Source organism: Sturnira hondurensis, unplaced genomic scaffold (assembly GCF_014824575.4).
Source record: "Sturnira hondurensis isolate 20B ecotype Veracruz unplaced genomic scaffold, ASM1482457v3 Scaffold0019910, whole genome shotgun sequence".
NCBI classification, from domain to species: Eukaryota; Metazoa; Chordata; class Mammalia; order Chiroptera; family Phyllostomidae; genus Sturnira; species Sturnira hondurensis.
The window spans coordinates 665,811-680,741 of record NW_028092541.1 but is presented as its reverse complement, the minus strand read 5'-3'; the positions used below and the strand labels follow the sequence as shown (position 1 = coordinate 680,741).

General features: G+C 34.8%; 1 protein-coding gene across 1 annotated transcript in view; it reads right to left on the bottom strand.

Moving 5' to 3' along the window:
* MGAT4C (MGAT4 family member C) overlaps positions 1 to 9,254 on the bottom strand; it is a 361,887-nt gene extending 352,633 nt beyond the window's left edge. Inside the window, exon 1 of the mRNA XM_037028454.1 lies at positions 9,197 to 9,254. The gene's annotated coding sequence lies outside the window, so the exon portion shown is untranslated. The remainder of the gene's footprint in view (positions 1 to 9,196) is intronic.
* Positions 9,255 to 14,931: the final 5,677 nt, after the last annotated feature.

Sequence of the window (14,931 nt, the reverse complement as noted above, 5' to 3'; positions counted from 1 at the left end):
ATGGAGACTGAGCAGGTAATATTTTTTGAAATGCTTATATCTGGGCAGAAAGAATACAAGAGATGAAAGTAATTCTTTTCCTTTATCTTAAAATAATAAAAAATATTCATGCACACTCTCAGAGAGGATTAAATGGGGTAATCCATATAAGAGAATTCAGACACATAAAACTAGCTGTTATCATTATTCAAAAGCACCTAACATGTTGATGTTTCACAATAATTTTTTTTATTGTTGCTTTCATGACTCATTCTATAATTGTATAATTGTACATCTCTTCATCTTTTGCTCTCCTTCCTGGGAATTGTTCTCATTTACTATCTAGTTCTATGCTGAGCCATACTGAGTCTGAGGCAAAGGGATATTACCTTTAGCATTTATAATTTTATTATATTTATGCATTAATTTTTAAAAAATATTATATTCAAATGTAATTTACTTAGCTTACTGAGTTAATTGCTTTGCCCTTCGATATTGCACTTGAGTGTCTCACTTATCTACCTTAGTTCCAACCCTGCTTAATTTTCCCTGATGTGTATTGTTTCTTAAAGCTCAGTAAACCTAATGCTGATTGAAGACTCTAGTGCTTCATGAGTTCACTTAATTTTTAAAATAGAGAAACAAATATTGGAGGAAATTGAGATAATAAAAAGTAATATTTCAAAATAAAATTTCTACTTAATATGCTTAGAATATATGAAGACACTGCCACCAACAACTGGAGGCTATTTTCAAAACATAAAAAAATATCTAGAGAATTAACATTCTTCACTCTTAACCTATTTCTTTTTTGGCCTCCACCCTACCTCATCATTTACCTGTAGTACTAGAGGTATTTTGTGCTGCCAATAACTAAAAGTTTGGGGAATTCTGCAGTTTCATGTCAATTATATTATTATTCATCTTTCCCCACTGACAGCTTAGAGTCTATTTTTCTCATGTTTTTCTTATACCTCTACTTCAGAGATCACCCATCTTGCAAAATACTGTTGCTTGTTCTCAACTCTTAGTCTCCCCTAACTTGAAAGTGTGTGTTTGAAATGAAAACAAAACACTTTTGTGTCATCTTAGTAGAGTCTGACAGTGGAGGAAACTGGGGTAAGTTTTCAGTTTACCACCATTACATGAAATTTGACTTTTTAGATGTTTTTTTTTGTGTGTTTATACAATACTATCATCTTTATGAGCAGAAAACTATATAAATCAAAATTTCTGCAATGAGATGCAAGATGTATAAAGTATATTCATTCTTTCATGGAGGGTTGTAAACATCTGCTAGGTTCCGGGTGCTGTACTCTCAATTGAACATATGATCTTTAAGAAAAGTAAGAGATATATAAATGAGCACTATGTATAGTCTGAAAGGTGTTCTATTAGAGAACATATCAAGATATTATGAGTACAGTCAGGAAGAAGTTAGACCAGGGCTCAGCAGTTCAGGGAAAGTCTTCCAGAAACTAAAACTTATAAGCAGGGCCACTAAAAAATTAAAACTAAGTGATAAAAGAATAACAAGGATGAGAGGGACTGCTCCAGCTAAATATAACAACCATGCGTATGTGTAATTCTGCAAGGATAACAGAGCACGGCAATGAAGAGAGCCTGGTGTAATCCATTCAGCATGTTTAGAGCTCAGAATGAAAGGTGGGAAGGATGAGAATTGCAAGGATAGATTTTTCAAAAGGAAAAGTCACCTATTTTTAATGTTATTGACTTAACCGTGTCTTTCCTAAATAAGAACAGTACATACTGATAATAGAAATGCAAGTTCAATTTAAATGGATAAGTTTGCTAGTTGACCTGCCAAACACTATGTTTCATTTTTAGGTTTATTGAGGAAGAGAATAATATTTGTAATAGATGCATTGTATATGCAAGGAACTTAAAACTATTCAACAAATGAAGAAAACATGACAACCAAATGCCAAAAACAAAACCTCTAATTTACCTTCTGTGGAACTGATCCTAAAATACATAATTGTGTTAGAAAGAAACACTAAAAGCATAAACTGATTCTTGACATTCCATTAAGATGCTAAGGCTAGAGTCCTGACAAAGCTTTTTGATAAACTAATATGACCTATCATTCCAGTGAGGATCTCTCAGTGCCTTAAATGTGTCATCATAGAATACCCAGTCAACAAAAGGAATTCGGGAAAATAGTATTTTTAAAAAAACGTATTGGTTTTCAGAAAGTTAAAAACAACCCTGGCTGGTGTAGCTCACTGAATTGAGTGCAGGCCTGTGAACCACATGATCGCGGTTTGATTCCCAGTCAGGGCACATGCCTGGGTTGCAGGCCAGTTCCCAGCAGGGGACTCACGAGAGGCAACCACACATTGATATTTCTCTCCTTCCCTTCCCCTCGAAAGATAAATAAATAAATAAATAAATAAAATCTTTGAAAAAAGAAAGTTAAAAACATATTCATAACCAGGTACTAAGTGCTTTGTCTCTTTTCCATATTGTTAGAAAATAAAATGACTAAGAGCTCATTTTCTAAAGGGCTTAACTATACCTTAATTGCCACATTCCTAATGCACTGTTAAAAAAGACATTTCAACTCAGTGGTTTTCTGCCAAGAAATTGTTCCTTTCATTTCTCTGTCTATATATTCATGATTAATTAACCCTTCACTAGTTCCATTAAGACAATTAATATAATGAAGACTTTGACATGTACTTTTAAAATTATTAAAGGACATAAGAGTCATACTCAAGGCCACTCAAGCTATGTATAATCACATTGGGATGTAAGTTAAACAGTAGTGTCTCTTCTCCCCATAAAATAATGTGGTATTTCTTGGACTTCTGCCAAGATGGAAGCATAGGTGGAAACACTGTGCCTTCTCCCATAACCAAGTTTGAATACAACAAAAGTTTTGGAGAACTAGGACACACCCAAAGACCAGAAAACAGAATTATACAGAAGTCTGACAGCTACGAACCTTTCCATGGGACGGTAAGAGAGGCGGAGCCAGCAGCTGAGCTGGGTCGGGCAGGACAGATCCCCCGACCCAGACGCGCAGGCAGCCCGGAACCAGTCGGGGTGCGGGGCAGACTGACCAAGGTCGCACATTCGCGCACAGTGAGACAGACCACGCAGGCCCCAGGGAGCAAACCCAGTGGTGGAGGGCTGACAGCAGTGGCACACTCGCGTGCAGTGGAACAAAACGCGTGGGCCTGGTGACAGTGGTGGCTGCGGTGCCGGTGGGGGTCGTGGCAGCAGGTGGCAGAGGGAAGCCATTGTCCCTCTTTGACCCCGCCCCCACATACAACATCACAACCCAGCGACTGAGTTGCCCTGCTCTGGTGAACACCTAGGGCTCCGATCCTGCTACTTAACAGGCACGGACAGCCCAGAAGATGGCGCAAAAAGAACTCAAAGTCCCAGAGCCAATAACTCTAAGCGACCAACAGATTGCCAGCCTCTCAGAAGCCCAATTTAAGACACTATTTATCAGGATGCTCACAGAATTGGTAGATTACAGTCACAAATTAGAGGAACATATGAAGGCTAAACTAATTGAAATGAAGGGAGATATCCAGGAAACCAATAGTGATGGAAAGGAAACTGGGACTCAAATCAATGGAATGGACCAGAAGGAAGAACGAAACATCCGACCAGAAAGGAATGAAGAAATGAGAATTCAAAACAATGAGGAGAGGCTTAGGAACCTCCAGGACATCTTTAAACGTTCCAACATCCGGATTATAGGGGTACCAGAAGGGGGAAAGAAACAGCCACAAGTGGAACACTTATTTGAACAAATAATAAAGGAGAACTTCCCCAGTCTGGCAAAGGAAATAGACTTCCAGGGAATACAGGAAGCTCAGAGATGCCAAAGAAGTTGGACCCAAGAAGGAACACACCAAGGCACATCATAATTACATTTGCCAAGACTAAAATGAAGGAGAGAATCCTAGAAGCAGCAAGAGATAAGGGGACAGTCACCTACAAAGGAGTACCCATCAGACTGTCAGCGGATTTCTCAAAAGAGACCTTACAGGCAAGAAGGGGCTGGAAAGAAGTATTCCAAGTCATGAAATCCAAAGACCTACAGCCAAGATTGCTTTATCCAGCAAAGCTTTCATTTAGAATGGAAGGACAGATAAAGTGCTTCTCAGATAAGGTCAAGTTCAAGGAGTTCATCATCACCAAGCCCTTATTATATGAAATGTTAAAGGGACTTATCTAAGAAAAAGATGATGAAAAATATTAACAGTGAAAGGACAGCAAACTCACAGTTATTAACAACCACACCTAAAACAAATGCAAACCAAGAGGACAGCTAGATCAGGAGTGGAACCATAGAAATGAAGAACACATGGAAGGTTAGAAACAGGGGGGTGGGAGGAGGAGAAGCGGGGAGAAAGCACAGAAAATAGCATAGATGGTAGGTAGAAAATAGATAGGGGGGAGGGCGAGAATAGTAGGGGAAATATAGAATCTAAAGAAATTGAGACACGTGGTTATAAACTAAGGGGGGAGAATAGTGGGAGAGGGAGTGTGTGGATGGAGGGGAATGAAGGGGGGGAATAGAACAACTGTAATGGTATAATCAATAAAATATATTTTAAAAATGTGGTATTTCTTTTACTATGAATAGTATTTACTCAGGTTATTTACTTCTCACCTTTCTATGACACAGGCAAACACTCATATACTCTTGAGAATATTTGATTCATGGGGCAGGGGATTCAAACTGGAAACAGTCTTTTTTTCTTTCCCCAAAGTAGAAAGAAAGGAATACAAAGTTATATTTTTCATTATATATTACAATTATTTTATAGCTGAAAAGTGATGGATGGGGTCTCATAATCGTTAATAGTTTCCATACAAATTCACACTGATTCTCCTCAATCTATTTTGTCAAATAAAGTCAGATTAAATGATACACATACACCTATACACACATTTGTGGGGTACATGAATGTATAAGTATGCATGTGTATATAAAGCACATACAAAAGGAAAATCCTATAGTATCTTGTACCAGATTTTTATAGATGATTATTTAATAAACCGCATTTTTATTTATTATGCTTGTAAAACAAGAAGAGACTGTATATATTCAGAGGATAGGGCTCTATGCCAACGGAATCCCAATTATTCAACTAGAGTTATATCTTCCTAATGTACTTTCAAGTGTGACTCCTTTCTGTAGCAGCTGGCAACAAATACAATATATCCTTCTTCATGTAGCTGGTAGAGCTGTTGGAATAAGCAACTAATTCATGCTAAACAGCTTCTTCGTGCCTTTTTTTAAATGTCATTCCCTGTGCTAAGAATTCCTACAGCTTTCCTAAAGTTCAGTGTCAAATTACCCTCGGCAATGGGCTGTTGTTATTTCCAACATCTGAAAACGAGCTCTAGTTCTGCTAAATATTATTGACATTTTCAACTTCTGCTTTACAGTTAAAGCTCTACTGTATTTTTGAAAGTACACATTGAATTTCCTTACCATATTGATTTCACCAGGTGAGAGTTAAAACAATTCACAGTAGTAACTCCCTGATCGTCTTTTGTACACAGTTTATACACAGTCAACTCTCAATAAATGCTTGTAAAATAAATACATATTTTAATAATTATAGTTATTTTGTTTTTCTTTATTGAAGAGATATTCACAGAAAAGTTTATAATTACTTAGGCAATACTAGTTATGTACTCCATAGCACTAAATATCCAATAAGTTTTGGTGGGCTTTAGTCATACAATGAAGAAACTACTGAAAGTTTTGAAGCCTGCTGACTTCTCTACATGTACATAATGCATATTTGTAATTATTTTATTTAACAATTTGTTGATTATATAAAATTCAATATTATATATTTAATACATATACAATATATGATTTTTTAAAAGATTTTTTATATATTTTTTGACAGAGAGGAAGGGAAGGAGAGAAATATCAATGTGTGGTTGCCTCTCATACATCCCATGCTGGGAACTGGCCTGCAACCCAGGCATGCGACCTGACTGGGAATCGAACCAAGATCGACTGGTTCACAGGCCTGCACTCAATCCACTGAGCCACACCAGCCAGGGCAATATATGATTTCTTATGTTCTTATTTATGGTTGTCATTATCTGACTTCATTCATTCAACAAATCTTGTTGACTTTATTATATTTTAGGCAATATTCTAAGCACTCAATATGCTGCTTAAGTTCTGTGGAAGTGATACAAAACAAATAGGTAACTAATTCTCTTCTCTATCTTTTTCTCTCTCTCTGTATATGTACACACACATAAAATATAGGTAAAATGCTTAAAGTTATAGTCAATGCTGTGAGATTAAAGAATCCGATGTGGGGGAAAGAGTGAAGGGTTTTCAGGAACAACTATAAAGGACACATGGACGAAACCAAGGAGGGGTGGAATCAAGGGAGGGAGGTGGAGATGGCTGGTGGGGGACAGTGTTGGGGGCAAAAAGCAGACAACTGTACTTGAACAACAAAAATTTTTTTAAGGAAAAATAAGAATTAAAAAAAGAATCCATAGAGATAATAGTTAAATTTGATAGCTTTAGAAAACACTTTTTGGGGTGGTGACATTATAGCTAATTAAGCAGATTCTGAATGTGGGGACTTTCACATGTAAAGATTAGAGAAAAATTCATAATAAAACAGTTTTAAAATACCATTATATTCTGAGTAACAAAATACTCATTAAATTGTTTAAATGTCTCTAACAAAATGATTGTTTGTTTGAATTACTCTAAAAATGATATAAATTCAGTCTGTTTTAAATGGTTTTCCAAAAAAAGAGAGAGAGAAAAAAAGACAATACCTCACAGCAAAGTACATAATAGGTTTTAATAAAGACATGGAAAATTCGAAGTTTAGACATTTATCATTATCTATGAAAAAACTAGAATGGAAAGAAGAGAGCACAAACATGCTTAATTATGTATACTTTGAATATGGTATAATATATATTTTTTAGTTTTATGAACTAGTTTTGTTTCTCTTTTTTGAAACACTAAAATAATATGAAATATATTTATTTCTTACTTCTGTTTATTAGAAAACACTAGATGATTTTAAAGTCATAATCTAATTTAAAATTTGGATAATGTGAAGAATATATTATTTAAGTATTATACATTAGGCATAAAAGATTTAATGGGTTCCTATAATACTGTCTTAAGTATGCTTTAATTAATTAATAAGAAAATTCTAGTTTATGCTAAATAATTAATATTACAACTGGGAAAAATTAAAGATATACTATATAAGTACAGCATAAAATCATCATTTTCATCCAGTTGGAAGTGTTTACCCTTTGTAACTCAAGAAAGTTATTTTTTTGCATTGAAATACAGAATACAAGGAATAGTTCTAAATTAAAAAAATAGAGAAAACATATCAGTTTTTACTGGTAATTTATCCACAGGTAAAACAACAGCCATACATGCTAAAAACCACTTTAGAAGGATTTAACTAATTATTTTCATTTAACTACCTCTTTGGCATATACTGGCTTAATTTTACATAAAATAGAGCACATTTAAAATCCAAAGGAAGCAATTAGGTTACAGTTTTACATAACTCATCATCGACTTAACAAATAGAGGAGGTATTTTTGCACTTGCTAAATATCCCACATTCAAAAATAAAGAAATAAAATAATCTATACTGAAGTTCTTCAGCACAATTTTATATAGAAATAAGCATCTCTTCTTTTTTATGATCCTTCAAATTTGAGCCAGTATCTGTCTCATTCTTCAAAGTATGTTATTTTCTTTCAAATTATATACAATGATAAAATAAAATTTCTACTATAGAAAACTATATTGAAAATAGAAAAAAAAATTTTTTCTAAAACTTTTCCTTTAGAAAAGTAAGGTTTGCATTTTTCTAGTATAAAGTAATGCATTTTAGTACATTTTTTGTTTAAATAAATAAAAAGCATAACGCTGCTTTCATCAAGAGCTAGCATATTATTGGAAAACATATCTATGACTACTTAATTATCAGAATAAATGCTAAGAGCAGGTGAGTCGATTAATTTTTTGTTACAAACACTTGTATATTAATAGATAGTTCCGTTTTTGTCAATGTTTTTACTATCAAAAATTTCCCAGAGATTGTCTAATACATGTTCAAGTTACTTGTCTTCTAATAGAAGGAAATTCAGTAGCAAGATACTGTATGATTCAGGCAGGCACCTTCGCACTGCACAGATCCGACAACCCCTGACTACAACCTGCTCCCAGAGGAAACCGATTTAAGGCTTCATCGCACACAAAACAGTATGTATGAATCAGAAAACCTCCAGCTAGATTAGTGACAAGTACATCTGAATAGAATTCCTTCTAAGTCGCTTATCTGCAGCCAGGCAAGCTTGTTTCACCCTCACTTTCAAAGATAAAGCCACGTGGTATGTTACCTTGGCAGATTCTCACAAAGCAAACAGCCCCCACCATCCATTATTGGAGGGAAAAACTCCCCTTATTATTTCAGGTACTGTGACAGCAGATAGGAGAAACTGCAAACTATCCATCAGGGGAAAATTCACCAGTCCATATCAAGCCTCATGTCTCCTCTAACTTTCATAAGCTGTGAGCTCCGTGATCTTTCACTTTTATTGATGGCAGTTCTGATAACCCAGAGCTGTAGCCATGGCAAAGATCAAGAGCAAGACAGCTGGTTATCAAAGACAATGTATCAGGGGCCAAACAGGGGCAAATGATGCCAACAATTAGTAAGTAGCTGGAAAATCGATCTGTCACAGAACAAGGAAGAAAAGTGCACAAAGCTTTCACTTTGGATAAACTTCTTGTTTCACTTGGGAAAAAAGGGAAAAATGAAAGACTAAATATATGGAATATTAGTTATAGAAAGTATTAAAGTAAATTATGTACAAAATAACATGGGAATTTTTTACTTGTAAAGGATCATGTGTACATATCTTATCATAAATAAATTAGAATGTTAAAACTGTATGTTTTACACTAGATACTGAATAGCACAAATGTATTATCTTCTTCAAAGTTAAATATCTGTAAATCACTACAATTATTTTAAACTGGACAACAAAACAGATACATCAGTTCTCACTTGCTGCATTTCTTACAGTGCACAGTAATGCTTGATGAAGACTTTTATTGTATATTTTAAAGGCCAGGTCATATCACTAGGTCAGTTATACAAACTAGAATTCACTAGCACAAATCGACAGGACTCACGTTTTAGGGTCTGTTGATAGTCTTTCTCACACAAAATCAGGGATGTGCTTTCTGGGTGAGTCTGTGCAAAATCAAAAGACAAATATTTCAGTTTCCCTTGACAGTGCCAGTAAGATGCATGCAAATAAACTGCCAGTTATTCATGGAAGAAAACAATACATTAAAGAATATTGATTTGTAAATGGGGGTCCTTTCAAATGTAGATAACATTTACCCCTTCTCCCATATATTTGCAAAATTTCTGCCCAATTAACTTATTACTTCAGAAACTCAGCTATGACTGTGATCTGTTAATGGAATTTAGGTCTGAGATGAACTTCCATAAACGTGAACAATGGTGAAACGTCTACAATTAGGAGAGGCAAAGGTGATGCTGGGAGGGAAAAAAATTCAGAAAATGTACAATATTCTGTATGAGGTTATTCATAGTATTCTAAGTGTGTAAATAAATAGGCAAAACTACTTTGAAAAAATGCTGATACTATATCTAATGACAATTTGGGGAATATAAATATCACTCCTATTAAATCTACCTTCTCTAAACTAAACAGGTTTAATTAGACTGGATCTATATCCTTGATAGACACAATAATTCAAGCATCATTAAACATTATTTAAAATGCATAAGAACTTTAGCTAGCAGGCATAAAATTGTTTCTCCTCTATCAAGCCACTGTGTTTATATTGAGTCATTTATATACAATGCACTTTAATGTCATTAGTAATTTCTTTGAAGCTACAGTATAGGGAGAACTAAAATGATCAAGTAAAGTATTAAACTCTATTTGTGTATCACCATATTATAATAATGTTAATTTACTTTCTAGAAATTACAAAAATATAACAACCTAATTAGAACCATTAGATTGAATATTTTAAAAGCCAAGTGTCCTGTGTGTATTGCTCAACACTTTATTTACTAAATCATATAAATACAGAGTCATATAAGAGTTCTTCATCACTACATGTCAAGAGCTTTTACTGTACGAGGGAATATTTGAATTTTCTGGTTAATTATTCATTAATTCAACAAACAGTTCTTGACTGAGATGGTCTTACAATTCAGCTCAGCTGGAGTAAACAAACCGCACACAGGTTTCTTCCCGACTCTACTTGTTCCTGATGACTTTCTCTTAAAACATTTACTTTAAAATTGAAATTGTAAATTATTTTTCTTCCTCTTTGAGGTTTAAATCTTCTCCCAACCTGTTGGCAGTTTTACAACCCAAGAAGGTCTTTCTCCAGGAATTGGGAGCCATTTTTATGACATGTAATCACCAAGAAAGATGATACCTCTATCTCTTAGCTTTGTTAACAATAAGCACAGTTAATAAATACAGATAACCTGACCACATTAACCTACCCTCTCACCTAACGAACATCTTCTAGTATTTTATACTAACTCATCTTATCTCTTACAAAATCTCCCACCTTATATTTCTGCAGAGTTAAGGTCAATATCTTTCCACCTTTGCAGTAGTCTTGAATAAAGTTCTTTTTTTGCTTACTTAACTTCATCTGATGCAAATTTTCTTTTACATTCTGAAGTATCTATTATGTTGGAACACTAGTAATTCAGTGGTTGAGAAGGTAGACAACACTGTGGCTACCTTTATAGTACCTGCAGTCTAGTCTGAGACTGAGAGATGTGAATTGACATTTGAAATAGAATGATTGATGCCATGAATGCAAGACCAGAATGGTGCACTTAATATTATAAGCGGTATAGATGATGAAAAATATAGTAGAACAAGTGTCCTTGAGTCTAATACTTCACTGATTGGTGAGGTATCATCCAGGTAAATCTGAATGGTGAAAATGTGTCAAGAAGAGGATCCAGCATTTATGAAAACCCAATGGCAAAACTAACATTTCAATGCAAAAAAAAAAAATCAGATCAGAATAGCTGGCTTCTGTGCAGTGATGTAGGTGAGTGACAAAAAAGAAGCTGAGATGTAACTGGAGAGAGAGAGGGAAAGGTTCTCATTCAATCACAGAGGTGTTCATTTTTTTCTTTTAATCAACGCATTTGTAATAGAGGCAGTATAACAAGGTTTAGTGCCAAGAGCTCTGACATATGGCCTTAAAATCTGACTCTGTATCTCACAAATTGTATGATATTAGGCAATTTGTCTAAAAACAATTAACCTCCATGTCTGCATTGCATAATTGGGGATAATAAAAGCATCCCAATGGATATTCCACATAAAATATTTAGCACAAGTCTTGGTACACAGATAGTGATCTATGATGATGATGATGGTGGTGGCGATGATAATAAAAGGTGATCTATAATGATATTGATGATGAAGTACATACTCTATATTCTATAGTCCATGAAAGTCATGGAATCTGAAAAGATAAACTGTTAAAACATTTTTAAATGAAAAAAATATCATCAACTTTCAATTTTAAAATAACCTTCTAATTGCAATTAGAAGAATATTTTGAAAGTTAAGAAATGAGTCTGTAGTCCAAGCCTGAAAACAGGTAGTAGTAGCTAAAACTGAGAAAATAGCTGCTGTCAGTGTGCACAGAAATTACGGGTTTATAACCCGAATGCCTAAACATAAGAAAAGCATACCTCTGTTTATTAACTATGGTATGGTTGTAATTATTAATTGCACAGACTTTCACTCATTAAAGTGTCCCTGTTTGAATAATATATTATATAGTAGATGTCTTTGTGGGTATCAATTAGTATGTTTTATTAAAAAGTTTTGTTTAATCAAGTGAATCAGTTGAATGAATGTCATCTCCAATATACACATATTACGGTAATCATAAGAGAAAGAGCTAATATTTGTTTTAGCATATTTATTTATCAGGCATTCCTTTATGCTACTTATATGTATTAAGTCATTTAGTCCTAACAAAACCAGGTGGCTACTATTGTTATTCCCAGGTGATACATGAAAAAATTGGAGCACATAGAAGATAATATCCCTGATTGACATAGCACATGGAGGGTCACAGATTTCCATGAGATGGCCTGAATCCAGGGCTATCTTCTTGTGAGAAGTGCTATACAATAGTCTCCCATTATCCACAGTTTCACCTTATGTGGTGTCAGTTACAGTCAACCGTGGTCCAATTACATTGAATGAAAGATTCCTGAAAAAAATAATTAATGTTTTAAATTGTGCACTATTTGGAACTAAATCTCATACCATTCTGTTCTGTTTTACCCAGAACAAGACCTACCCCTTTGTCCAGCAACAACACACTGCATATGCTATCCTCCAATTAGTCACTCAGTAATCGTCTTGTTTAGTCTAGTTTATCAGATTGATTGCTGTGGTTATCTCAATGCGTGCGTCCAAGTAACTCTTATTTTACTTAACAAGTGCAAGAGCAGTGATGCTGACAATTCAGATATGCCAAAGAGGAGAAGAAAAGTGCTTCTTTTAAGTGAAAAGGTAAATATAATATTTTGATAGATATTACAGAGAGAGACTACATTAATGAAACTTTTATTATAGTCTGTCATTATAATTGTTCTATTTTATTATTATTATTGTCAGTATCTCTTACTATGTCTATTTTGTAAAGTAAACTTTATCATAGGTATGAACATATAAGAAAAATACTGTATTTAAGGTTTGGCATCCACTGAGGGTCTTGGAATATATTTCCTGAACAAGGTAGAAAGCACAAAAGATAAAAAGAAAAACACATTTTGGTGGATTTTAAATAAGAATAGAATTATTCATCTCCTTGAAAATCAAAGATACTCTACTTTAAGGAAAAAAATCTGTAATAGTATCTATTTTTTTATCCTCTCAACTAGATATAGCCACTCAATCTTCTAAGTACTCTTGTGTTTACTTAGCATATGTAAACATATGTTCACTCATCTCAAATAAATCTGCAACTAACAACTTTCTCATGAACTTCTATTATGTTTAAATAAAATCTAAAGTTCAAACTCTTTATTATAGTTTCTGTGATTATAGTCTTTCCTATAGTATACATGCAGACACACACATAAAGACTAATTTGCATGTATGAGGGGAGACCCCCCCAAAACAAACTTTATTTTCAAAAATTTTGTATTTATTCTTCCCTGTTTAAACCCAGTCACCTTCAAAGTACTGTCCATTTGGTGCAATACACCACCTATCAAAACATTTTTTCCACTGCTCAAAACAGATTTTGAACTTGATTCTGATGCCTTATTTTTTTTGTCTCACTGCTTCCACATAGGCAAAACTTTTCCCTTTGAGGACTTTTTCAATTTAGGGAAACAAAAAAAGTCACTTGGAGGAAGATCAGGTGATAGGAAGGATGTGACGATGGGGTCATGCCGTTTTTGGTCAAAAACTGCTAGACACTCACCTGCAGTGTGGGCAGGTGCACTTGTAAATCACAAATCATGAAATGGGCAAAGGCATTGAAAGAGTCTTCAGAAAAAATCTACTAAAGCCAAATGCAGCCTCTCACAACAATGCTGGTACACTGACACAAATGGGTTCCTAGAATACTCACCTAGTGGGGAAAGCCTGTACTTCAAGGGCCCAACCTGTAGTTAATTCTGTTTTGGGGGGTGACCCCCTTGGTATAGCACATGCCAACATCCAGATACTTCCATCACAATAATTGTTGTTGTCCTTAAACATACTAGATTTGCAGTTTCTTTTGTTGGTGGAAACTTCACCCAAATTTTATATTACTAGATATAGCTCACATATTTCTTTTCCCGTGTCTACTCCATTTAGTAATATTCTTTAAGGTGTGTGTGTGTGTGTGTGTGTGTGTGTGTGTACACTTTTTTAAGGGAAAACATTTATTCTTTTAAGAGCAAAGGTATATCATTAGAAACCAAGGCTTAGATTACCCACATTCTTATATTCCCATTTTCCATATAAAGTACAAAAGTTCAACAATGAAGACAGCTGGCAGATAAGAATTCATTTGAAATACAGTGTTGGAAGAGAGCTCTGTGGATACCCTGGACTGCCAGAAAGATGAACAAATGGGTCCTAGAGCACATTAAGCCTAAAACATTGCAGGAGGTAAAAGTGACAACCTGAAGTCTTTCTTGGGTACATCATGAGAAGGCAAGATTCTTTGGAAAGATAACGATGCTTGAATAGAAGGCAGCAGAAAAATAGGAAAGCCAAGGTATAACATGAATTGACTCCACACAAAGAGCCGTCAGTGTGACTTTGCAGTAGCTGAGCCTGGCTGGGGAGGATGTAACCTTGCAGACATCACTCATTCATAGGGTTTTTCCCAAATGGAGCTGACTCCAGGCACATACCACACAGGGCATTTATTCTTTGCTGAAGAAATTGCATTTTGTTTTTTGGTGGGGAGAACTCTACTTGCTGTACACCTTGGCATCACCACCCTCACCACCTCCTTTCACAGTATCTAGGAGAAAAGAGTCTCCCCCTTAACAAAAGTCACAGTTGTCATTTTGCATGTGTTTCTCCTTTTTTCTCCTATTAATCCATTTTTTGTTAGTTTAATTTGCAGGGCTCAGCACTAAACCTAAGAGGGTAAAAGTTTATTCCTCTACTATTATCCCCAGTACCTAAGCAATGCCAGACTCAATAAATATGTGATAAATGTTTGAATAAATGATGTGTGACTAGCAAGGAAACCAAGCACTTGGAGTGATTAATTCATAGTAATGGCCAATGAAAATCATTGATTGAAATTACTAACAAGATTGTTGCAAAGAGAGTGTACTATGTTTTATGTCGTCCTTATTATTATGGGTGTTTCTA